Genomic DNA, 27002 nt, shown 5'->3' with positions numbered 1-27002 from the left:
AAGAAAGCAAATCTGAAAAGTCAGATAATCGTTAAGTGTTGTAAAGAAAAATGAAGCAGGTTAATGGATTCACTGGGATCCTGGGTGGAGGACTGTACTTTTAGATATGGTCAGGAAAGACCTTAGACATGATGTTTAAGCAGAAACTGGAAATAAATGAGGATATTGAATCATGCAGATATTTTGGGGGAGAGTGTGTTAGGCAAGAGAATGATGAAATGTCAAGACTTTGAGGTGGGGTATACCTGGTATAGTTGTAGAGCAAGGAGACCTGCGTACTTGAGGGAAGTGGGTATTTGTTGTGCTGCCTGGTATTGATAACGTTACCCAATCTATCTGTTCTACGGCTACAGCCACACCTTAACTACTGGGTTGGAGATTAGCGTTGTGGAAGATGATTAGAACTGCATTTTGAGGACAAAATACATTGATATATAAGGTATACATTGTAATATATGTAGTATGCATAAAGTATGTAAAGTATATTATATATATATGAATAACAATTCCTTATAAATAGTGCTGCAGAAGTTTTAATCATTGTCGCTATCAAGATCATTATCTCAATTTGCCCCGGGAATCCAGAGGAAAAGCAAAGGTCTTTGAAAGTAACACTTTCCAATTCTAAATGGAATTGCTTTTGCTACTGCCTGAATGCATAGTTGTACATTTGAGTACTTGGGAAATAACGTAATTTCTTTTTGAAAGAAATGATTTCTACCACATGCCACAACATAGCCTGGCTTGCCCATGTACTCTTTTAGATTCTGTTTCCATGTCTGGAATGGAAAGCATAGCACACTTGATTTTATTTTTAAAACAAAATATAGCAACCATAATGATGTTGATGCTGGCAATCATAGCTATGGTGGTCATAATAGCTAACATGTATGGAGAGTTAACCATTTGCCAGGCACTGGTGCTATGTCCCATTAATGGATTTTCTCTTAGCCCTCATAATACTATGAGACAGGTAGCATGATTAACCTGTCATCTGCCTGAGGAAATGGAGGATTCAGAATGTTTATGTAACACTTCTCCAAGGAGAGTTAGCAGGAGAAGGAGCCAGGTTTTACACCAGTTTGGCCTATGACTTGGAAATGTGGATCACCCAAAACTCATTTCTGCTTTGATTTCTATTTTCCTATGGTCTATTTGTTGAAGGGTATTTAAGGAGTAGGGAAAATGGGGAAATACATTGGATTTTCTTTAGTAGGATGTTGAAAAGAAAGAATTTCTAGTGTCTCTAAGCACATTGCTTGAGCTGTGGGAGCTAAGGGACAGTAGGGAAGAGTTTGGTCAATGCCAAAGATGAGATGCAGGTATGAGTTTTATTAGTCACAGCAGAAAATAAGTCAAAGTTAGATCCACCATAGAACCTTTAAATACATTTTACTGTTTGGGGCCCAGTCCTGAGTATTAGGAACCAATGTTTGCCTCTGCAAATGGAGAATCTTCTGAGTTCCTGATGACCCAAGGTGCGATGAATTCATACTGAGGATACTTCCTGCAGTTGAGTTTTGAGAATCTCAAGTCTTAATCTCACTAATGACAACATGGTCAGCATATTTGTTTGCAAATACAAAGGCACCATAATAGCTATATTTACTTATGTCCTTTGGATAAATTCTGCAGAAATAATGATCTCTTCACTAAATTGCCCCCACACTATTATTTGCTTAAGCTAATATTTCCTCTTCATTTTCCTCTTCCCTTCTGATGTTTTTGATAACTTGCTGAGAAACACCTGGAGTTATCAGGTTTCAACTTCAATTATGAAGAAAAAAAATTGCATGGACTTTGTGATAGTACTTTTTCTATGAGACAACATAGCATCTCTGGGTTTTTAATATGCCTTTCAGAAATGGCTGTAGTTGTGAGCTAAAGCATGTTACTTCAAAAAGTTGGGCTGTCCATATGGCCCTCTCACTTAGGACTTTATGAAATACACTGTATCTAAAAGGGGAAAAACAACTGAAAATATTTATTGCAGAAAATAAAAAAGTTAACCAAAGTATTTTATTGATACATTCTTGGACAATATCACAGAATTGAAAGAGAATGGAAAGAGGGAATTTTTCAGCAAGGGTTGTTTTTTTCCACTAAATTGGCACATAAGCAGCAAGATTAACGAAAGTACTTATTACAAACAGTAAAAAACATACATGCTTTTTTCTAAAGTCCTTATCACACTGATCAGTCAAAGGGGGCATGAACAAAACCTCAAGACATGAAAAATCCATATTCTTTCCTTCAAACAGCTTAATAATTATTAAAATTATTGCAAAATATTCATATACCCTAATTAAAATAACAAAAGAGAACACAAATACAAATATTGAACATAATAAACATGTACTGTAAAATACATTACTGGCATGCATTCCAAAGATCAAGACCTCTATTCAGTTCAGCCAATAACTTCCTTTTATGTAACCTATCATGTACCAAAGATAGGTAGGGCATACTTTCTCAGCACAGTTTTTGGTCTTTAAACATCTTTTTTGTCTTAAAAAAAAAACATGATGTGCAGTGGTACTATAATAATTATACAGTCATGTACAGATGTACTTTTTTAATCTGCCAAGATTGCTTTAAAATTTTAATCATTTTAAAATTTTTCCAAATATTCCACCGTCTGAGAGAATAGGGCTCTATCTATGAAAACAAGGCATTCGAAAACAAACAGTGAACCAAGGTACGACATCAGATGGCAAAGTGCAAAAGTCCTCACAAACTGTACAGAAAATTTCAAAACCTTGCAACCTAGAAGTACATACGTAATAAGACAGGTCAGCCCCAAAACGGTCCTGTGGCTCTCACGGTCCATTCTAAAGAGCCGGGGCGGGACTTGAGTTTCAACACTCCCTTTGGTAGGGAAGTTCCAACATTGCAGCCGAGTTGGCAGTGCTGATGTCAGTGACTTATTAAGCCAAGATAAAGTAAGGATATTTCATAAAGCAGCTGTTTAGGTCACTTGGATCCTCTAACATTGGTCTCCCGGCCGGGGAAGCTCCTCCGGTGATGGGAAGCGGGTAGGACCAAAGAGTCCTGTGCCAGGTTGGGTGACAAAATAACTGAGGGTCTTCTTCCTCCATGGTTCCATGGAATGGAACAGGCTAGATAACCAGGTTATTATAACTGACATACTTCTTTTTTGCAGCAGGGCCTGAAAGAAAAATTAGAAAATGTGAGTTGCAGTAATAACCCTGTTTGCAAAGGTAGAAATAGAATTAGAACTTTTCACTTGAGGTACAGAGTCAAAGTGGGGTGATACAGCTCTGAAGAACACACACAGGCAACTTTGGATTCCTCTGACTGTGAGGCTTTGGCCACCAAAATTTGTGGTTCCCAGTGATTCTCAAATCATCTGTGTTCTCTTCTCTGATATGTCTCCAGCTTCCCTCTTTATACTCTATTAATAAATTTATTTGTTAATAAATAAATGTGTTAGCAATGCTTAATAATAAACAAATGTTTATTAATAAACAATATGTATTAAACAATAACAATATGTGGCTTAAACAAATGTTTAATAAATGTTTATTAATAAATTTATTTGTTTATTTGTTGTTATGCTTTCTAATCAACCAACCCTTAAAGGGTTCACTCACTTTGTGGTATATTTCTTTGTGTGCTCTTCTCACAGACCTTTTAATAATAACTGGCCTTTGCTTGGAAAAGGCCAAGTTGCTTGGGTCACTGAAATTAATTGAGGTTGAATGCAGATTAGGTCAGAGTGTCTTCTTCAGTGCTGATTCACACAATCAAATGACTACAGATTGACTTATAGAGTGTTAACAGTAAGTTGTAAATGGTCGTTTGCAGAACTATTTCCATTAAGATGTAAAGCCCACTTAAACCTGTCAGGTGTCTGACACATACACACTCTACATTTGTTTTCCTTAAATGTAGAAATTATTTTTCTACTTGGTAGGGTAATTTCAGGACTCACCTTCACTCACTCACTCAGGCAGTAAATATGTATCTACCGTATTGCAGCCACAGGGCTAGGCACTGATGACCAGCCAATGAGCACAGCAGATTTCATGTCCTCATGCTGGAAATAAAGACACCAGGATCCCAGAGTGTGCCTTTGCTTTAGGTTCTGGTCCTCAATACCAAGTCATACAGTTGCAATGATGTGATATGTTCTGTATTCACTAAATCTTGGTAGTTTTGCATCAGTTTCTGTTGGGCACAAAGTAACTTTTGTGTAGCATTTACTGATGGCTTATTTTGCTTACTGTTTTTAAATTCTAAATAGAAGTGTTCACTCAAGACAGAAATGTCAAGAGCTCTTTAAGAACTCTTAAGTAGGGATGCATATACAATTTTGGAGGAACAGAGAAGTCATATTAACATACTAAGAGAGAGTTTGTCTTTAAACTTTGAATAATACAAGTAGTATGTTACAGGTGCTTGCATGATTATAGATATTACACAGAATACTGTACACTATACAACAAGCCTGGTCTTCTTTCCTGGATTAAAAATTGGGACTCTCTGACAAACTTTGACTTGAAGACTCATTTTTATTTGAAACTCATTTCTATATTAAACCATATTGCATTTATTAACTAAAATACAAAAAGATAAATAAGAATAGAATTTTATGAAATCCAGGGCCTCCTGGAAAATCTGGTGATGAGAATTGGGTCATGATATGTCCTCATTTGATGAACACATAGCCTCAATAATGCTCAGATCTTCCAAGAAGTTTCCCATTATCCCAGTGTTGTCTTCAACAATATTCTTGGTTTGGGTACAAGGAGGAAAACTTTCAAAAGATGTTTCTTGACTCTGAATCTTATTTTCAGTGTCATAACTAGAAGACCTCAGCTGACAGTTGCAAGCAATAGTCACAGCATGCCTTGTCAAATGCCAACCACTAATTATCCTCAGGACAAAAGAAGGGGGAAAAAAACCCCCGAAAACCCAGAAGCTGATCTGAATACCTGAGACCACCTTTATTGTGTGAATAATTAAGACTGTTTTCTGTAGCATAACACTCTAGTGAAAACAAAAGTGAATTTCCTTACATTGGTTACTATAAAACACTAATTTCTCAGGAAGAGTTTTTACCAAAAGAATAAGTAGGTTAGAACTATCAAGCTGAGCTAGGATTAAATTAAAATCATGATCAGGTTATGTTTAAAAAAATTGGATATAAAAATAAAGGCATTCCATTGATGCTTTGCTTGGATTATCTTCTTGTGTTCTGTGTAGCCTTGAGATGAGCACTGGTTATGATCGCCATTTTACATAGGAAGGGTCTGAGCCTCAGAGGAACAAGCATTCCAAAACTAGGCTGCCTGATGGTTGAATCTTTATTTCTGTCTTCATACTATAGTAGGAAGACAGTACTGCAGTTGGACTCACCTGACCTGGGTTCTGATTCGGCTGTGTCACTTACTTGAATGTGACCTTGCCCAGTGTCTTCATAATGAACTCCTTGTAGCCTTTGTAAAACTGGGAGAGGCCAGGTGCGGTGGCTCACGCCTGTAATCCCAGCACTTGGGGAGGCCGTGATGGGTGGATCACCTGAGGCCAGAAGTTCAAGACCAGCCTGGTCAACATGGTGAAACCTTGTCTCTACTAAATATACATAAAATTAACCAGGCGTGGTGGTGGACACCTGTAATCCCAGCTACTCGGGAGGCTGAAGCAGGAGAATTACTTGAACCCATGAGGCAGAGGTTGCAGTGAGCTGAGATTGAGCTCCAGCCTGCACAACAAGAGTGAAACTTTGTCTCAAAAAAAAAAAAAAAAAAAAAATTGGGGAGAATAATTGTTACCTGGTGTACTGTTGATATCACCAATGTACACAATACCCCAGTTTCTCATCTGGGAATATAATGTATAAATGTATTTTTAAATTACAAAGTTCTATGCAAATGATAAGCCTCAGTACATGCTTTCTTTGCAGAATTGCTACGAACATTGCCCCAAAATTATAATGAAGTTTATGCAGGTCCTAGAAGGGCAATTTGTGTACTTTTCACAGCAATGTCCAGTGTATTATGTTTATTTTTAAACCATTCTAGTCCTGTGAGTAAATAAAATAAGTGCCTGTGGTGTCTGGTAATTCCATTTATTTGACTAGCAATGTAGTTTATGGTCAGGAAAGAAAATTACTGAGCTCAAAATAGTTGTGCAATGAAGCACTTGCTGAGGAAATATACTTTTTATTTTAAAATAATATGTTTTTCTCTTATAAAGTTACAGATTTTAAAGAAGAATTATAGTATATGGCATTGTCCTAATTAACTTTTGGTTATATCTGCTTATCTACATAAGTAGTTCTCAAAACAAGGTATCTTGAAGAGCCAATATTTACAGTGAGGTAGTGTTAAGAATACTGGTTTGTGAAATGAATTACTAATATACCATTGCTACTTAAGAAAGGTGAGACATTCCAACTCATTCTTGATGTCTTGTCAAAAATCTACACTCAATATGACATTAACTTTATTGAACTTCTTATTTTCTCTTTGCTTTCCTCTGAGTTTTTTTGTCTTACAAAAATTTCATTCCTTGAAGTGCATTCTATTGAACATGCATAACCCAGATTCAAGGAAGTGAAGAAAAAAATAGAAAAGAAAGCCTCATAGATATTATGTTGGGAAACACTGAATAAGTGATATTAAACAGTACTCTTTCCTGTTTCCACCCCATATTTAGTTTTTTTATATTTTAAGTAATAAGAAATATTGTAGCTCATTAACTATATACTATGTGTTCTCCTCAGCTCTTTTTGAAGAATGTGTGCATAGATGTGTATGTGAATAAGAACATGTATGAAGTGATTTAAACATCCAAAAAGGATAAAAACAAAATATAACAAAATATTATATAAGCCCTGAATATAACACATTAACATACTGACATCTTGATTTAGGTGCCCCTCCATCCGCTCATAGGAAATACGATGCAATCAAAGCCCTTGACACTCCACGTTCCTCCCCGTCCCCCATAGTATCTACTATACTGAACTTGGGATGTGTCCTATAGCTACTACAGTAGTTGTCCATAAATTATAGATAGTATTGATTTCTGTGTTTTAAGTTGTGCAAATTATTCCATGCATATCCACTTGAAATCTGGTTTCATATAACATTGTGTTTTTAAGATTTACTTACATTGATTTAATAATCATAGTAACTATATAGCTTTCTATATATTAATGTTAGCATAACAGATTTTCTGTAACTCTTTTCCTATTGATAGACTCTACTTTGTAATGTTTTTGAAATAAGCAATGCTAGAGTGGATGATACCTGCAAAACAATATTTTTAACAGAGTTGAATGACAATGCTATGGGGCAAGATAAAATATTTGTCATGTATTTAACTGACAAAGGATTGATATCTAAAATTTTTAACTTATGTGAAGGAATAAATAAGAGACAATCTAATTTTTAAAAACATAGATTCAAGATAAATAGACAATTTGTAGATGAAGAAATATAAATCAAAAATGTTCAACCTCATCAACTAGAGAAATGCACATTAAAACATTAATAAGATAGCATTTCATGCCTGTACCATTACAAAAGAAAAAGTGAAATACCAAGCATTGGTGGGTGTGAAAAAGTGAGAACTCTCAGACAACACTCAGGTATAAATATAAGTTGGTAAATTTATATGGGAGAGCCATATGGAAATATCTAGAAAACCTAAAGCTATGCATGCCACTGAGTCAGCAATTTCACTTCTAGATCTAGACCTGAGACACTTTCACATGTACACATACACATGCTTAGGATTTCAAAAGCCTTTAACATAACAATTTTCTCTGTGATTCTCCAAGAAAAAATTCTTTTATAGAAGCTAGGCACATAAAGGAGCAAAGTGGGCCAGGTATAAGATATTCAGGAAAGATGCAGACCATAGTGAACTAGAAATCACCTGCCCCATCAAAAAGGCATAATTATGTGGGATGTTACCACAATAGGAAGATAGTACATTTTCTGAGGAAAAGCTTGACTGTATAATTTTATGTAAAAGTTCAATTTTTCACTCAGCCATCCAACAAATATTTATTGAGCAGGTATTATGTGTTGGGCTCTATTCGAAGCATTAGAAATACCTCAGTTTTTAATAAAAGTTTTAATATCATATTAAAACCATTTAGCAAGTCAAAAAAGAAATAGAGACCAGAGGCTAGACAACATTGCTAGGCTGCTTGTTTTCAACTCTGTGATCCTGTCTGCACTCAGTTCCTCAAATGTGCTTGATTATAAAGCACCCTCTCCTGCTCGCCTTTTTAGTGGATCATTTTGCATTCTATAAGAACATACTTTTGGAAATACATGGGGATACTTCTTAAACCTTAACCCTGTCTATCACTTCAGTCATTTGTAAACCTCACTCAACTTCTGAATATTGGTTTATTGCCTGATAGAACTTTGTTCAAACTAACTTTTCTATGAACTCATTCAAAGCACTGTCTGTGCCTCTTCCCTCACCAACTCTGCTAACTAACGCTTTCCTATCAAACGGGATTCATAGTTGTTATTTTCTTATAAATATTTCAACTGGGAGGGATTCTTTATATTATGGTTTGCAGTTTCTAAAACAAAAAGGAAATACTTTTTGGTAATTACTTCTGTAGTCAATGGCCTGTTTCCTGCCTGTTCATTTTATTAGTAAATTGCCCTTAGCCCATCACTTAATAGCAAAAGAGTAGATGTTATCTTCAACATCTCAATTCTCATTTGAGATTTCAAAAAAGCTACTAAACTTCCTGTATTTTACAAAGAAGCATTTCATTTTATAATGATCTCCCTTAAATCCTTTTTTAAATTTACTACTCAGTGTAGCACATTACTCTACTTGAGAAGATACAAAGCTGCACAAGAATGAAGAACATGACTACCAAAAAATTGAGACATTCCCAATTATACCAGTTCAACTCTGAACTATAAAACAATGGAGACTTTCTACGTCTCCCAAGAGAAGGTGAGGCTATTGCTCATATGTTTGGTACCTGGATTTGTTGACACAAGAAACTTGTCAGGGATAAAAACATGATCAGTCAGAAAAATAACTCAGTATTTCAAATCACCATAATTTCCAATCCAGTGGCAAAAACTCCCAAATTTGGATTTCTGTTGATCTACTCAGCCATTCATCTAACAAAATATTATTTCACACATATTAAATACCAGGAACTTTAATACATGCTAACATTAAAAGCAGACATGGGAATCTGCAAGCTGTTTAACATTTACTCACTTCTCATTCATCGTATATTCAGATTATTTAACAAATATTTATATGAAGCTGCTGTGTGTCATCAGCAAGGGATTGGCATATCCTTTTTTTTCTACTCAATGAGATAAAGATAAGTCATGAATTTATAAACTAAACTCACACTGAGAGGAACCCCCCCAAAGCAAATTGGCACGCCTCCCTAATGCTGAATAAGGGAGATAAGGTCAGTGGATGGCGAGGCAGCAAATCTGTTACCATATTTGGAGACAATAGTGATCCAGTTCAAAAGAATGGAGAAGCATCAGCCTAGATAACCTTAGAGAAAATGTGTGAAGTGTTTGCCCCATTTGTACCAGGGACAGAGAAATAAGTCAGATACAGTCTTTATTGTTCTATTTATAGAACTTATATGATAATGCAAAAAACTATTACATATCTGTGATGAGTACTTAAAAGATATTTTACAAAGACTAATTTTGTCTTGGAAGAGGATATACTGTGCTAAGCCCAGGAAGGCTTTTCAGTGGAAGGGGCATTGATTTGGACCATGCAGTGTGAGACAATTTAAGAAGAGGGTAGGGCAATATAAAGGTACACTTCGTTTCCAAAGGTACATGGAGAGGAGGGTCAGAGAGTGCTGGAAGTCAAGGTTGGAAAGGTACACAGGGCCACATAAATTACTTCAATATATAAAACTTCAATAAACCTGCAGATTGTCATAACAAATTCAGGGTACTGTCAGAGGCATCTGAACCAGAGCAACTCCACCTTGCATAGGGACTGGGTAAAATAAGGCCGAGTCCTTCTGGGCTGCATTCCCAGGAGGTTAAGTTACTCTAATGATAGAGGCAGGAGGCAGAGAAATGCCTAGGCAGATAGGGAAAGGTTCCCGGAAAATCTGACCCGCCCCACAGGTGTTTACAACAGATGTTTCGTGCAGACAAGGGGGCAGTGGACTGGAGACCCACGTGCACTGGGGGAATGGGGTGGAGCCACCAGAAACAAATATCTTATTCAGGGGAAGAGCCTAGCCTTTTCGGCTCCTGTGTGGTGACCCTGGTATTCAGTTTGTGAGGTGGAAACCCACGTGCAGGACCCCTCTCTTTTTTGAGAGCTTTCCTTTCACTTAATAAATTCTGCCCTTCTCACCCTTCAGTGTGTTCATGTGCCTAATTCTTCCTGGTTGTGAGATAAGAACCTTAGCTGAACTAAGGAGCAAAAATCCTACATCACTAAGTCACAGGATGACATAGGAGGTTGGCACAAGATACACATCATAAAGACCTTGCTGATAAAATAGCATACAGTAAGGCCAAATCCCACCAAAACAAAGACAGTGACGAAAGTGACCTCTGGTCATCCTCGCTGCTGCCCTCCCACCAGTTTACAAATGCCATGACAACATCAGGAGGTTACTCTATATGGTCTAAAAAGGGGAGGAATGAATAATCCACTCCTTGTTTAGCAGATAATCAAGAAATAACCATAAAAATGGGCAACCAGGCTGCTCTGCCTATGGAATAGCCATTCTTCATTTTACTTTCTTAGTAAACTTGCTTTCTCTTTGCACTGTGGACTCACCCTGAATTCTTTCTTGTGTGAAAGCCAAGAACTCTCTCTTGGGGTCTGGATCAGAGAGTATCAGTAACAGTCTGGTTCAGTACCAGTGCCAGAAACAGAAGAATGAACAAGGCAAAATTTCTGTGATTATTTAGCTTTCTAATGGAGGTTCTCATAAAAAGCCTTTAATGCTAAAGCAGTGGTACTTGAGAAGCCACAGGGAAATATTAACGATTTTGAAGAGGATCTTCACACTTGCTTTTCCCTCTCTGTAATGTCCTTCTCTGCCCTTTTTCCTTAATTGGTTTCCTGTTCTTCGCTCTGGTTGGTTTTAGTTTCTACTCACTTGCTCCAAGTGGCCTTTCCTATCCCTCCAGACAAGTGAGATGTTCCTGCTCTACCCTCTCATGACCTCTCTACTATTCCTTCCTCTTATACAACCAGGGTGAAGTACTAATTTCTCATATGTGTCTCCAACATTAGAACTTTAAGTATCAGGATGGTAGACACAGTGTTCTAGTGCTTGGGAAGTGTGCAATATATAGTTGGTGCTCAATATTTTTGGGATGTGTTACCATAGAGGAGCCTTTTGTAACTGCCCTTCCTGCCCACTGCATAAAGAAAGGCCACGGCATGGTAGTAGAGAAAGAGCTTAATACGGGAGGCTGAGGCAGGAGAATGGCGTGAACCTGGAAGGCGGAGCTTGCAGTGAGCCGAGATCGTGCCACTGCACTCCAGCCTGGGCGACAAAGCGAGACTCCGTCTCAAAACAAGCAAACGAAAAACATACGAGATGGAGTTTGCACTCATATCATCTCATGCAAAGCTCACAGGGATTTTTCAGAGACAGTTTAAGGAAAGGGGTGGGAGTGGCAAGGTAACAGGTGCTTGCCGCTGATTGGTTGGGACAGAGATGAAATAGTGGGCCAAAGCTGTCTTCGTGAGGACTAAATTGCTTCTGGGTGGGGAGTGAAGGGGCTGGTGATCGAGGGGGAGCCATGAGTGTCAGACATGCAAAACAAACAGAAAAGATATCTCAAAAGGCCAGTCTACAATCGTGATGTTATTTGCAGATGTAATTGGGGGAAGTTGCATGTCTTAGAACTCTGGAATAATGACTGACAATCATGCATGTCTGAGCCTTAGCAGGACTCAGCCTCCTCTCCCTCTCCTCCTCCTAGCCTGGTGGTCTCCCGTTAGCTTTACAAAAGTGGTTGAGTTTTGGGCAAGGCTTATTATCATTTAAATTGTAGCCTAAATGTCTTCCAAAGTTAGCTTGGCCCAATAGCCCAGCAATAATTAAGGCAAAGGCCAGATGGGGTTGAGTTAGCTCGCTTACTGTTAGAATTTTCTCACTGATATAACTTTTGCAAATGCAGTTTCACTTTGCTCTCTGAAGTCATTGTCAGCTCTAGGAGGGTCTTAGAGATGAATAGAACAAAAAAATATATGTGGGAACTTCATGAGCTTTGCCATCCTTTTTTTCCATCCCTTTTCTCAGTATTCTCCTATGGGTTTTTGTATTCAAAGCTAACCATTATTATAACTCCTCAGATTTCCTTTGGAACTTTTAAGCCACAGTATTCTTTTTTTTTTTTTTTCCCCCTTCTGTTTGCATCTAAACATGGCCAAAACAGCCTGGCTAAATTGAGAAATCAATGTTCAGTTCTGTCATGAAAAGAGTACATGAACATTCTAGTGTTTCCTTAAAAACAAACAAACAAAAAACCTAATTTGTACTTTAAGATGTAAAGCATCAAACAGAGGTTTACATCGTTCTTAAATGGCATATTTGAAACAAATGGACAAAGTCTCTGTCTTAAAACATCTTTAAGCTTGGCTAAGTTAAAATCTAGGTAATTTGCTGCTGTATATGTTTTATTTTGGAAAAAAATAGATATGCATTAAATTACCACATCAGATTTCTACTTTTTCTTATGCACTTTGGGCATTGAAAAGCTTTTGTGCATTTTACAATTTCAATATATTATAGATGCGAGCAATCTGGAGCATATTATGAATGCAGTGCAATCATACATCAAAGATCGAAGCTGTGAACCAAAGTCGGTCTTAAGGCTAATGTTACAAATAAGGCAATAGGGACAAAATAGCAGCAGAGTAGTACTTAGTGTTCCTGGATGAAAAGCTCCTGCTGAAATCCAGGTCTTGCTATTTTTGGATGGGGCATTCATAGTCTCTTCATTCATTCCTTAATACATTTATTGAACTTTTACTAAGAGCTCACAGTATACTAGTATAGCCTGGCTATAAACTAGTGGCACAGAGGTAAGGGAAAATAGTCTGTATCCTTGAACAGTTTCTGGTTCAGTACAATTCAACATGTATCTGTTGAGCACCTACTATTTGTCAGATACTGTTTTAGGCAATAGGGATGTAGCCATGTTACTGGGCAGGTTCAGTCCCTGCTTTCATGGAGCTTAAATTCAACTTGGAAAGACAGATCTTAAACAAACAAACAAACAACGATAACAAAAAAAAAACAGGCCAGGTGCAGTGGCTCACGCCTGTAATCCCAGCACTTTGGGAGGCCAAGGTGGTCGGATCACAAAGTCAACAGATCGAAACCAGCCTGTCCAATATGGTGAAACCCCATCTCTACTAAAAATACAAAAATTAGCCAGGTGTGGTGGTGGGCACCTGTAATCCCAGCTATTCAGGGGGCCAAGGCAGGAGAATTGCTTGAACCTGGGAGGTGGAGGTTGCAGTGAGCTGAGATCGTGCCACTGCACTCCAGCCTGGGTGACAGAGCAAGACTTCATCTAAAAAGAAAAAATGCCAAAAAAACAAAAAATCAGTCAGGTGTGGTGGCATGCACCTGTAGTCCCAGCTACTCAGGAGGCTGAGGCAGGAGAATCCCTTGAATCTAGGAGGTGGAGGTTGCAGTGAGCTGAGATTGCTCCATTGCACTCCAGCTTGGCAACAGAGCGAGACTCCGTCTCAAAAACAAACAAACAAAAACAAAAGTAGATGCAGCCAATTCTCTTTATTCACGGCACTGATATTCTATAAAGTCACCACAAACATTGAATTACTGAATACTGAACCACTGCTTCTAGAGCAAAATACGGCGTTAGTTACCTATACCCCTCCATTCGCAACATAACCTTATTTTATGTATATGTTCGGTTAAAAACACTTTATTATTACATATTGTTGACTCATTAATATTGAAACCAGAGCTGACGAATGCCTATAAAAAGTTTCTCTAACACAGGTACTTTCTCCTGAAGGCATGACACATCATAGCCTTCTTGCACTTAGGAATATGACACAGCACTTTAGTATTTGTACGGGAGTTATTTTAAACTGCAAAACCACCAACCAAAATCACAGGTGTTAAATAGACTGAGAAAAGGACACTTGTTCAAATATGAGAGCTGAAACCAGAAGGTAGGGCATCATCCTTTTTGACCTCAACTGCAAATGTGTGCATTGGGTGTTTCAAATAGTTGGTGCACTGCACATTCCTGTGAATGACTGTGAAAATGCTGTAAGTATTGAGGTTGACGTTACCAATCAATTTCAGCGTGTAGGTGAATTTGCAAATATAAAACTTACTAATACTGAGAATCAACTGCATTATAATGTCATAGAATCCCCAAAACTATGAAAAAAACAGCCCGAGGGCATTATGCTGAGGTTGCTGTCCAAGGCACAGAGAGGATGACTCTTTCTTACTTATCTCCATAGGTAGGAGGTGCCAATTACAAGAAAGAAGACCAGCTAGGAATGGATGGAATAATTAGGACTATATGTTAAGTGAAATTCCAAGTCAGTATTACAGGGCGGTTCTAAATAAGCATATAGAGACGCCGCTGCTTTCAGCAACACCATGTGATGTGGCAGGCCAGTTCTTCCTAACAGTCATACAGACAGGCCTCCATAGCACTCTGGTTATACAGGCAAACTTCCACAGCACCTGCCTTCACACTAAGTTAATAATTAAACCTAGGGAAATCGATGCCCGGGCACCAAAGCCAGAAATGAAACATGTTTGGTAAGAGCCTTGCTCAGGCTTCTCCTGAGACTTGGGGTAAGTCAAGATAATAAAGATAGTCCTATGCTCCTTATACCAGGACCCATCTTGGGTTGAATAAATTTCTGGGGTGCTTGAAGTAACTTTCCAGACCCAAGTTGTAGGTAACATAAGATAGAAGTAATCACTCCATTACCAGGGCCCTCATAGGTTAAGTAGATTTAGGGGATAATTCTGGCCTCTGACCTTTTAGTTACAACAAAATTAATCAGGCATAGACAACGGCGAGTATGATACTGCACATAGGCATATAGTTTGAAACATATATAAGCACTGGAAAAACTTTACAATTGTGAGTTGGTCTGGTGAATTATCTCTGACCTTCTCTCTGAACCTGGTTACAGACATAAACTCTCTTCTTTCCCAGTTTGTCTGCATCTTGTTATTGGGCCACAAGAACACACAGCCAGACCCGGTTTGGTCTGGGAACAATGTCCTTTTATGAAAGCATCTTTGAGGCTGGAGCTACTTTTTCTTTTCTTTGTTTTCAATGTGAGAAGGGCATGTGTGTGCCATCACAGTCAAGTCCTGTTAGGTTCAGTGGCTTCTTGTTTTGGCTGCAGATCTCAGAGGACCAAGAGGGCTCAAAGGAGAGGAAACCAGAAAGCTTCCTGGCTAGGAAAAGAGAAGAGATGAAGGGAACCTTAACTATTTTTCCTTTCTTGAAATCCAGCTAGGCTTAACCTGACAGGCAAAAGACAGAATCTCAGAGTTGCAGCTCTGTCTAGGATTAAAGATGGCTGGAATGTCGCCAGGATTGTGTATTTTGGGTCCTGGCCATGGGAGATGGAAAGGTTGGGACCTAGGACAGATAGAAGTCAGACAAAGTTCAACCAATATAAAACAAATATCTACTAAGTTTTAAGTATAGGTTGCTGGGGATACAGAGGGAGTAAGATGTCTTTGTCCTCAAAGATTTAACAGACCAGAAGCCTGTGTGGTTAAACTGGGTTGGCACAGACTGTGAAGTTTGAGAATGTAAGTCACTTCTCATACATAGGCTTCTCCTGTGTATGAAACTGACCAGCTCACACTCAGACTGGAATACAATGTGTCAGTCTCAACACTAGAATTCTGGAGTTACAGTTCCTTTTGTGTTCTGCTTACATTTCATATATATTTGTTAATTTATTTAATAGCTACTCCTCTGAGTCAAAGAAACTAAAATTAAAACAACAGTGAATTTCAGGGTGTCTTATTGTTTTTTGTTTTAATGTGAACAATAATCATTTTTAAAAATTTAAATAGTCTATGATTTAGTACAAGCAACATGCATTTGAAAAAAAGTATTAAGAATGTTAAAAAAGGACCGTTATCTGCATTAAGATGTTCATGATGATGTACAATATAATTTGCAATTTTAAATAACCCAAATGCCTAACATTAGAGGGTGATTAAATTCTAATACATTCTTTTGATGGAGCATTTTAAACCTGCCAAAGGTGATAATGATGATTAAGACTATGGAGCAACATGGACAATGCTTATGCTATATTGTTAATAATATTTAATACAAAAGGACAAGTTTGAAAATTGCAAATATTTTGTAATTAAATCTGCATCAAAAATATTAAAGAAAATAAAATAAATTTTTAAAAGCCATAAGAAAATGGGTGACCTTTTGAAATATTGCAACACTGTAAAAGACAAAACAAAACGTTGTGAGACTGTTTTAGATTACAGGAGACTGAAGAAACAAAAAGATTAAAAATGCCTGATCTTTGATTACAACACAGATTTTTTTTAGAGGAAACAGCCATATTGGGAAAATAATATATTGACTTTATAGCAAAAATAATACATCAATATTAAATTTATTAGATGAGAAATAGTATTGAGGTTTTGTAGGACAACGTTGTTCCTAGGAGGTACATGCTGAAGTATTCAGGAGTGTTAGAGTCATGATGTCTGCAACTTGCTTATAAACAGCTATATGGGGAAAACCTGTGTGTGTGTGTGTATATATATCTATATATCACATATATATATCTATAGAGAGAGAGGAGAAAATGAATATGGCAAAATGTTAGTGAATGGTGATTACATGTTGTTCCTCATTTCAATGTATTTGTAAGTTTTAAACTTCTCAAAATAAAATGTAGGGAGAAATGACTTATAAAGCTCTATTAGGGTAGTTGAATTATACTTTTTTTACATTTTACTTTGTACATTTTACTTTTTTAACTACATTTTCTATAATGCTATATTTTTATATTGAAAGTAAATTAGTTTTTTTTTTTAAATGACAAGATATAGGTAGATGACAGTGACCATCTCCGAGGCCTGAATAGCCACATCCCTTTTCTTCTTTTTCTAGGGTTTCTTTAGAATGAAGGGAATTTCTTGTTCTGCAAATTTTGTCCTATGGGCTCCTGCAAAGTAATCTCTGAAGAGGCCTCTAAGGGGTGACTCTCCTACACAATCTAATCCCCCCATTTTGTCTTCTGTCACTGTTTTTGTTAGATTGACCAATAATTTAAAACCACTGTTATAAGTTCTGACTCATTATTAATTATAAAATGACCCTTTCTTCCAGGCTTTTGGGAAAATAGCTCTAAGAATTTTGTCTAGTCTTCATTTTTATCCCCCCATACAACGTGTACCTACCTTATGTAATAAATGGCCTCCTAAAATATTTTCTGAGGCATTCATATGTTGAATACACTTATGAGAGACTTCTCCCCCTAACGTCAGAGTGGAATTTTGTTTTTCCAATAAAGTATCTCTATTTAGCTGTTTTATAACTTTAGCTTTTAAACTATGTAAATCATGATGTCATATCCCAGAAGGAGAAAGTGCTGGAATGGATTGGTAATGTCTGTTGAAAGTAGGAAGTGGACAGCACTAGCCAGGTAATGGACTAATCTGGACTAAGTCATGTATCTCTCAGTACACTGGAACTTGTTGGCTTGGCTTATCCTCAGAAGAAACCCTGGTGGGCACACCTTTCTACAGAGGGTTGGCTTCCTTCCCACAGAGGAGTATCATTGAGATGCAGTGATAAGTAGAAGTGAAAATGTAAACACCATGCCCTGGGTCAGAAGGATAATCAATACCTATGACCTTTCCTGGCTCTTCCAAGCCAAGGCCTTTACTTCTGTGTGTGTGTGTGCCTGTGTGATGTCTCAGGAGTTGATTTATTTAAAGGATGGAGAAAATATAGAAATGGAAGGAAGAAATGGGAGAGAATTCTGAGTCTGGCCCCAGGGTTCATACAGACAAAGTTACTTCTACATAAAACCCAGGCCAAAAGTATCCACAAGAGAGGAAAAGAGGCTGTGGAGGCAGTGATACCCTCTAACTATCTGTTCTGGAATGTTCTTCCCCAAGGTATCCCCAAAGATGGCTGTTTCTCTTTCTTCAGGATTAAATTTCTCCTCCTTGGAGAGGCCCTCCTTTATACCCTCCGTAAAACAGCACTTGCCAACCCCCAATTGCTCCCTAGTTAACTACAGCTTATTTTTCATCACATCACTATCACTCTCTGAAGTGTTCTAATTTGTTTATATTTCAATGTATTTTCTTGTCTGCCCTCTGGAATGTAAACTGCTCATGTCTTGTCTTGATGAAAATTATATTCACAGGAGTTAGAACTGTGGGTTATTGCCTGAAGCTAGGAGTTTGAGAATAGCCTGGGCACTAAAGTAAGACCCCATCTCTGTAATAATAATAATAATGATAATAATAATAATAACAACAAACAAAAAACAACAGCTGGACATGGTGTCAAGTGCCTGTGGTCCCAGCTAATTGGGGAGGATGAGGCAGGAGGATAGAGTGAGCTCAAGAATTCAAGGCTGCCGTGAGTGAGCTTTGATTGTACCACTGCGCTCTAGCCTGGCGACAGTGAGACCCTGTCTCTAAAGAAACAAAAAGACAAAAATAATGGAATGCGTAAAAGGTGAGAGATCCTTGGTTTGGGATTAGTAGGAAATAATGACAAACAGGCCCCAACTCAACATTCTGTCTTATATTCCTTAAAACTGGTGCCTTTGACTGTATGCTTTAAGCTGGGATTTTCATCTCCTTTTTGAGATAGATGCAAAGTGGTGAGGAAACTGACAATGCTGTCCTTATCTGCTTCCATTAGTAGGGACAGTCTCTGATCCTCCTAGCCGTTGAGCAATTCTTCTAGTTACCCAATCAGGGGAAAAAATAGTTATTTATTGCAGGGAATAATGAAGAGTATCTAAAATTATTGGCTGAGGGAAATAGAAAAGAGACTGTATTCTGATAAAGTATGGATGGGACAGGTCCCTAAGAATTCCATGCCTGAATTAGGAGAGTGGCTTCTACTGGACAAATGAAAGAGTACACTAGAAATCGGTTATGGCTGTGGATGTTTCAAGCATGGTTAGTTGAGGGAAGAAATTGAGGGCATCTGTGGCGTGGGCCTCACTAACCAAAATGTCCTTGCTCCGTTGTTGCTTTCTCATGGACAGAGCATTTGACACAGTGGTTAATACAGGCAGGCATGGTTCTGCAACTCTGGGCACCTATGGCTGATCAGAGCGACACAGCCTGTACCCAGACATATTAGGCTCACAACAGTTCCGTATTTTCCATCTTCACTGTTCTCTATGGACATGCTTTCTGTCCTCTTCATTTCTCATGCATGGTGCCAGTCTGTTGCTTTGAAGCTAGCTTAAATTCCAGGTAGGAGATGGTGGATTGATATTGGCTCTCCAATAAGTATATTAGATTCAAGGAGTTGCAGACTACTTAAAATATTTTAGGGATATTTTTAGTTCCTTATTTTTTATTTAAAAAAAAAAGTTTTTTGGGGTGGGGCGCTCTCACTCTGTTGTCCAGGCTGGAGTGCAGTGGCCCAATTATAGTTCACTACAACCTCAAACTCCTGGGTTCAAGCCATCCTTCCACCACAGCTTCCCAAGTAACTGAGACTACAGATGCATGCCACCATGCCTGACTCATTTTTAAATTTGTTGTAGAGATGGGATATGTTGCCTAAGCTCTTGTTGAAATCTTGGTCTCAAGTCATCCTCGCATGTCAGCCTCCCAAAGTGCCGGGATTACTGGTGTGAGCCACGTGTGCCATCGTGTCCTACCTAAATTCCTTATTTCAGATTGATGGGGTTATAGCCTTGCCTTAAACATATTCTGCTTGCTGTGGTGATGTCTAGTGGACCTGCCCACACTGTCCATTCCTCTTTGCACTTAGGGCCAGACAACTTGTGACGTAATTTGAGGGATCTAATAGGAGCCTGGAATTCCCATCACTAGAATTTAGCAAGGGTCTTACAGAAGTGATCACTTAGCTGGACTGAAGGCAATGAGTCTGGAAAGACTAGATTGAGGAAGCTTAGGAGTTCCTTCCATTAGGAGCAATAAAGAGATCTTGAGGATGAGACCACAAGCTGGGTATTGAATGATATTAGAGAATTACTGTTAATTAGGTTGGATATGATAATGGTATTATGATTATGTTGGAGAATTGCTGTATTTTGTGATAAGCTAAAATAATTTGGAGTACTGGTATCTGTAGGTAACTCTAAAATGTTTAAAGACAAAAATACATAGGTATAGATGAAGCAAACATGGTAAAACCTTAGTTAAATCTTGGTGGTGGACGATACTACTGTTCTTTCTACTTTTCTGAATGTTTGGAGTCTTACGATAAAAAAATTGGAAACTTCCTGTCTCCAAAGCAAAATTTATGCTTCACAACTTTTCTGGAGCTTGTCTCACTTTTATCTCCTAACATCTACGACCAAGAATTAATACTGTCAAGGCAGTCTTCTCTATGTATCTTGAGTGCCACTGCACTCCAGCCTGGGTGACAGAGTGAGATCCTGTCTCTAATTCAGGAGTGATCATCAAAATAGCCACCAGGATGAAAGAGCAGTGGGAAAACACAAGGGGCCAGGCATGGTGGCTCACACCTGTAATCCCAACATTTTGGGAGGTCGAGGTGGCAGATCATTTGAGCTCAGGAGTTTGAGACCAGCCTGGCCAACATGGTGAACCCCTGTCTCTACTAAAAATACAAAACTTAGCCAGGCATGATGGTGCATGGCTGTGGTCCCAGCTACTTGGGAGTCTAAGGCAGAACAATCTCTTAAACCCAGGAGGCAGAGATTGCAGTGAGCCAAGATCACCATTGCACTTCAGCCTAGGCAACGGAGCAAGACAAAGAGACACAAAGATTGTCAACATTCAGCTGTATGACCCTGGCCAAGTTACTTTATCTCTTCATGCCTTGATTTTCTCATCTGAAAAATGGACAAAGTAATAGTACTATAGTATAACAACTCTAGGTTGTTCTAAGAATTGAAGGACTTATCGTATTTAAGGAACTTAGAACAGAGCTTGGTAAAATTTGTAATCAATATATTTTAGCTATGCTTAATATTCTGAATGCATTTGGAGAATTTCTCTGCACATGCATATAACACTGACACGTGTTTGCAAGTACTTTTCCCTTGACAGAAAGGGGTCCTTCTAAAGCAGGTCAACCTGCCTATAAAATGAAACTAAATTTGTTGTTTGGTTTTTGGACACTGTTAGGGTGCCAGCAACTGTCCTTGAGAAGGTTTAAGGAGATGTCAGAGCACCTAGTGCCTTTCATCCATTCATTGAAACAGGAACCTGTCAAATTATTGTCAACATGTTTCCACTTCCATCCACGCATACTGCCATCATTAGCCACTGTTCCACCTCTGTGAAAGTGTGAAGTCAAAATCCTGTGCTTTGAGAGGTTGTATTGTTTAAGTGGACTCAAAGGGGAAAGCAGGGAATTGGCAAAAATGACAGTTTCTTATTCTATGGAATAGTATTGCACACATAATCAATGGCCCCTGCTAGTCTCTCATACAACTATGTCAACCCTGTGCAATATTGGAACTCGGAATCATTGAGTTTGAGAACCTCATTGTGGTGATGTTACACCATTTGCAAAATCAGTCACTGGAGACTATAAATGAGCATTTGTTTATATATTTTCTCCATTTTAGTTTAATAAATTGGATATCTACTGATTAGTGCTGGAAGAATATCAGTTAGATTAGCTGAAGTAAGTTTATTCACTACTCAATTTTGCAGTGAAGAATTGATCTGTGTCTGCATTGATAAAGTGAAGACCGGGACAACTACCAAGCTGATTCTGTTGAAATGACTACAACCAAAGCTATCCATGCACATCTCTGGCATATGTCTGCACCTACACATTGAGCCCATATGGCCCAGGTTGGTTATCAAAAAGACTCAGCAGTTATCACTCAGAATCCCACATTCCCCCAGAAACTTTATGTATCCAACACCCAAAACAACTTGTTACATCTCAAAAAGGAATCTACCTTATACAATTTGACCAAAACCTGAAAACTGTGTGGGATGAATCTTCATGAAAAAAACCAATATTGCCAAAATAATGAAACACCAAAAATATTTTCTCTTGATAGTTTTTGTTCTTAGAAATTAAGAGGTTAAATATGGATCCTGTGAAGAACTTAAGCATGAGCCCTAGATGATGCAATAAACAGTACAAACAGTTGTGCTCTGAATGTAGTAGCATCTGTTGAGCATTTATTATGTGCTAGACATAGTGCTAAGCATTTCATATTCACGGGCCCTTTTAATCCTTCCAGCAAGCTCTGTGCAGCAGGTACCAGCATTATCTCTACTTTACCAAAGTAGATCTGAGCCTAAGAGAGGTTAAAGAACACATCCAATGCAATTTCAGATATCCCCACCTTTTCTGAATCACGGTTTTGGTAAAACAAGAGAGGGCTATGAGAGGAGGGACTGACATCAGGAGACAGAGGTAATTCTCATTCAACAAACATTTTCCAGCTGTCTACTATGTGCCAGACACGGGTGGATAGTAAATGCCAAAAAGTCATGGACAACATCATTGTTGCTCAGTTCTTTTTATCTTTAGCACCTATCACCTCTTGATTTCTTTTCTGAAATTCTATCTCCCCAGCTTCCATGAATGTTCAAGTTGTTGCAGGAAGCTGCAAATGCTGCGAAGTACTCAGGGAGTATTGGTGGTAGAATTGTTAGCATGGATATTTAGATTCTGGGAGACTGAGGAGCCCTTTTTAGGCAGTGATATCCCCTGGCAGCAAAGCCTGGCAGGTAAGATTCCACTGTTCAACATCACCTTCCTTCTCCCTGAGAGGACCAGTGCAGGACACACTTTGAAACATAAATGCAGGATTTGTTTGGGTTTGGAGGGAAGATCTGAAATAAAGAATATAATCACAGGCCAAATTTAAATTTCTCTTGAAATTTTGAGAAATGGTTATGGCTGGAGGAAAAAAAAATTTGAAGATTGCCAAACCTTTACATTTATCAAAAAAAGAAGATGGTATTGCCTAGGTCACGATGTGAGAGGCAGTATGAAGTCATAGTTAAGGTGAGGCTGCTCATGTCAAAGTTCCTGGATTTAAATCCCAGCTTTGCTGTGATCTTGTGAGAGATCATCAAGTCTCAGGTTTCTTGCCTTTAAACTGTCTATAAGATGAGGAAAATGATAATAGTGATTGTTGGGAGGATCCACTGTGATGCTGTATGTGAAGTGTGTAGTATAGTGCTGGACAATTAAGAATATACTCTTATTATGACCATCATCACCACCACCACTACTACTACTACCGTTATCTTTATTTACTTTACGATTCCACCATCATAATTATTATCAAAAGTTAGTCATCTGTATGAGACAATGGAATTCAGAAGAGTGACCATATGAAAACTCAACTGGAAGTCCCTCTTTTATAGGCTGAACTCCTTTTATAGGTTATCATTTCTTTTTTTCTTTCTTTCTTTTGTGTGTGTGTGTGTGTGTGTGTGTGTGTGTGTGTGTGTGTGTGTGTGACCCAGGTTGGAGTGCAGTGGCAGAATCTCAGGTCACTGTAAGCTCTGCCTCCCGGGTTCACGCCATTCTCCTGCCTTAGTCTCCCGAGCAGCTGGGACTACAGGTGCCTGCCACCATGCCCGGCTAATATTTTGTATTTTTAGTAGAGACGGGGTTTCACTGTGTTAGTCAGGATGGTCTCAATCTCTGACCTCGTGATCCACCCGTCTCAGCCTCCCAAAGTGCTGGGATTACAGGCGTGAGCCACCGCGCCCGGCCATAGTTCATCATTTTAACATGAAATTGATGTAAGACGGGATTGCCAGCTTTTGCTATTCCTTACGAGAGAGGTCTAAACTCTGAAATTGATCTTCAATACAGTCCCTTAGGCCTTTAGTGAGGAGGAGTTTTCCCAAACTGTGATAGTATGTAAGAAGACTATATTTTTGCAGAGAAAACACAGGAGCACAGTTACACAGTAGATCTTCATATCACTTCATCTATCTCTAGATTATTGAGTTTGGATAAAGAAACCTTTTACTTTTGGAGAAACTTCCAGTTTTTGGTGGCAGCAACATGGGTAATTCTTAATATCCAGGCTGTCTAGGAGAAGCAGGGTTGTTGTGTTACTTGGGAGAAAAACACTATCGTTTCTGCAAGTACTTCCAAATAGTGTTCCCTGGGATAGTCACCATACCCTGGGGTCTGTCACCTCAAGCCATCATAAAGTTCACACCATTACCACAACCACCCATCTCATTGGGAGAATGAGGTAAAATATCAGGCAATAAATATTTACAAGATCTCCAATATGAATCATATTATACCAGGTTCTAGTGCTGTGATAGATGCACAAATATATGAGGCATAGCATCAGCCTTCAAGGGACTTCTAAGCTGGGACAAGAACTAAACCACCTATGAGCATACCAAGGTCTCCAATGTCAGCAAGATTATCACCAAAGACCCTGCTGTTCTAGAGGGAGTGACGTCTGAAAAATGACCTTATGCCCAGGGAGTTGTTTTCCTGAAGCAGACTTAGAGGCCAATATGTCAACCACCTCCCAACTAGGAAGTCTGGACTGTTAACTTGGCAGACGGTCTTTGGACAAGTCTCCTCCCCAGGTAGGCCTGGTCTTCTGGATGGGTAGCTTTTGGCTTTTTAAATTTCTATTTTTATGTCTGATTCTACTCTTGCTGTGCTGTGGGTGAGGTGTCTCAATTTCCAACTCCCTGGTATCTAAGTGAATAATTTTCTCTTTTTTGGTTGTATTCTATTAATGCCATATTTCCAAGTCTGAGCTCTCCTAGAGGCTGGGGATTATTTTTCTGCAATCTTTTTAATGCTGCCTGGGTCCAAGGCCTTCTCTTTTGTTATACCTAAACCCTTTATAAACAGTCAGTGAGTTATAGGGTTCATTTGTTTATTGTGAGAAAAATATACAGGGGAGGGAAGAATGGGATGAAGCTGTACAGGTCTCAAGGACTATTTGAAATGGAAAGGAAAGGCATTATATTACATGGTTGATGAAAGAGAGTTTCCTTAATAATAGTGATAGTTAACATTTATAGAGTGCGTCCTATGCGCAGACATGGTATTAAGTGCTATGCACAGACTGCCTCATCAACTCCCTGAGAAGATGCTTTCATTCTCTCATTTTGCAGATGGGAAAAGAGAGGCACAGAGAGATTAAGTATAACTCCCAAGGCCCCAAGGTTGGCTGAGCTAGGCCATCTGACTCCAGAGTTCATGTCTGAACCCTGCAAACCTCTTCTTTTAATAAGAGATGTCAGTCTTGCTAGTCCACATCATCTTGGAAAATGGAAATATTGTAAGGCAGAAGGGTGAAGGAACTGAGCAGGTTAAATGACATGTAAGGTCCTTTCTTCTGAAATGTACTACCATACCTCTGATGCCACAGTGAGTGATTCTGATAAAACACAGGAATGGGTTTGAAAAGCAGATAACAGAGTTTGTCCATAGTAAGCATCTTTGGCAGAATTTCCTATCTTGAATACTCTCTCCTTCCTCCCTGCCTCTAAGAGACCTCATACTGGGGCATAGAATCTCATTTCCATCTAATACTAGAGACTCTCCCTTCCTGTTGCTGGTGGGCCATTGCACCTGGCTAGCTAGAGGTTGCCAACAGATATCAAGAAACAAAGACATATCAGTTGATGGGACAGGAGTTTTATTTATCTTTGGCCACCTTGTATTTGAATCCAGGTTACCATTTAGCTGGTTATAACTTCTAATTTCTGCTTTTGAAATAGTATATCCATTGCCTCTCTAAATACCAGTTCAGAGAGATGATGGATTGAAACAATCATAATATGAAAACTCTATGGCTGGATGGCTGACTCTGTTTCCTGGTGGAGAAAAAATATATACCAGCATTTTCTAGACCTTCCACAACCACCTGTGGAATTTTTTTAAAAATCAACCTAATTTTAGTTTTCTAAAATTTCAGTCAGCAAGAAGGTTGTGCTGTGGTTCTGTCTACTGGAAAATAAGTTTGTGTGTGATTTAATTTTTTTTTAAGAAGTAAGTTTTGGAAGTCTTTTCTGTCTGTTTTTTGGTGATTTCAAAATGAAAACTAAAATTGACCCATCTATAATTCATCCATTTTTAGATGGGAAAGAAGAAAATGTATCAAAGTCACCATTTTGAAGAAAAAAAAAAAAAAAAGGAAGGGAAAAACTATCTAGTTTGAAGAAATTAAGACAATCCCAGGAAGATGTGCAGTATTCCATCCTTCCACACTTAGAGTCTTTGTACAGTTAGCACCAGTGGTCAGAAAAGTGAACCAGAGGCCCTTTCAGAATTCCCACCTGAGCAAAAATAGGTTAAATAACACTCAGCCTGCCTCATCAAGTAAACAGAGTAGAGTGATATATTTTTGAAAATAAGGATTTCAATCATGTGAAATGAAACAATGGGAGGATTCAGGAAACCCCAGGTCAACCAGAAAATTCAATAAATCTCAAACACACAATTTCCCTTGCTCACTCCTTAAAGTGTTATTGGAATTGGTTTGAATGAATCTGCTTACTTTTCAACTGACTATACTGATGTCCTGTAAATACAGCCCAAATATCAATTTCTATAACAGAGCCAACCATAAAAACAAAATCAGCAGCATCATTCAACCCATGGGAGTAGGATGTCCAAATGTTATGTATTCAGGCTAGACTGGGGCTGTTTATTTCATTCTATTTTTGCATCATCTGTGACACTCTATGAAAAAACTCAACTACTGCTTTGTCCGTGCCATATTTTCTTTTTCATAAAAACCTATAGATGCTTTCCCATTTCTTAATATATGCCCCTGGCTTTGAAATGTTG

General features: G+C 38.4%; 1 protein-coding gene and 1 long non-coding RNA gene across 2 annotated transcripts in view; one reads left to right on the top strand and one right to left on the bottom strand.

The window, feature by feature from the left end:
* LOC126947684 (uncharacterized) overlaps window positions 1-27002 on the top strand; it is a 252963-nt gene that overhangs the window by 214334 nt on the left and 11627 nt on the right. The gene's annotated exons all lie outside the window — the stretch shown is intronic.
* Window positions 1997-27002, bottom strand: part of GRM7 (glutamate metabotropic receptor 7) — a 912442-nt gene continuing 887436 nt past the window's right edge. Inside the window, exon 11 of the mRNA XM_050778591.1 lies at window positions 1997-3169. The gene's annotated coding sequence lies outside the window, so the exon portion shown is untranslated. The remainder of the gene's footprint in view (window positions 3170-27002) is intronic.

The sequence above is a fragment of the Macaca thibetana genome, chromosome 2 (genome assembly GCF_024542745.1).
Source record: "Macaca thibetana thibetana isolate TM-01 chromosome 2, ASM2454274v1, whole genome shotgun sequence".
Lineage (NCBI taxonomy): Eukaryota > Metazoa > Chordata > Mammalia > Primates > Cercopithecidae > Macaca > Macaca thibetana.
The sequence above is the reverse complement of the archived record's forward strand: the minus strand, read 5'-3'. Positions and strand labels throughout refer to the sequence as shown.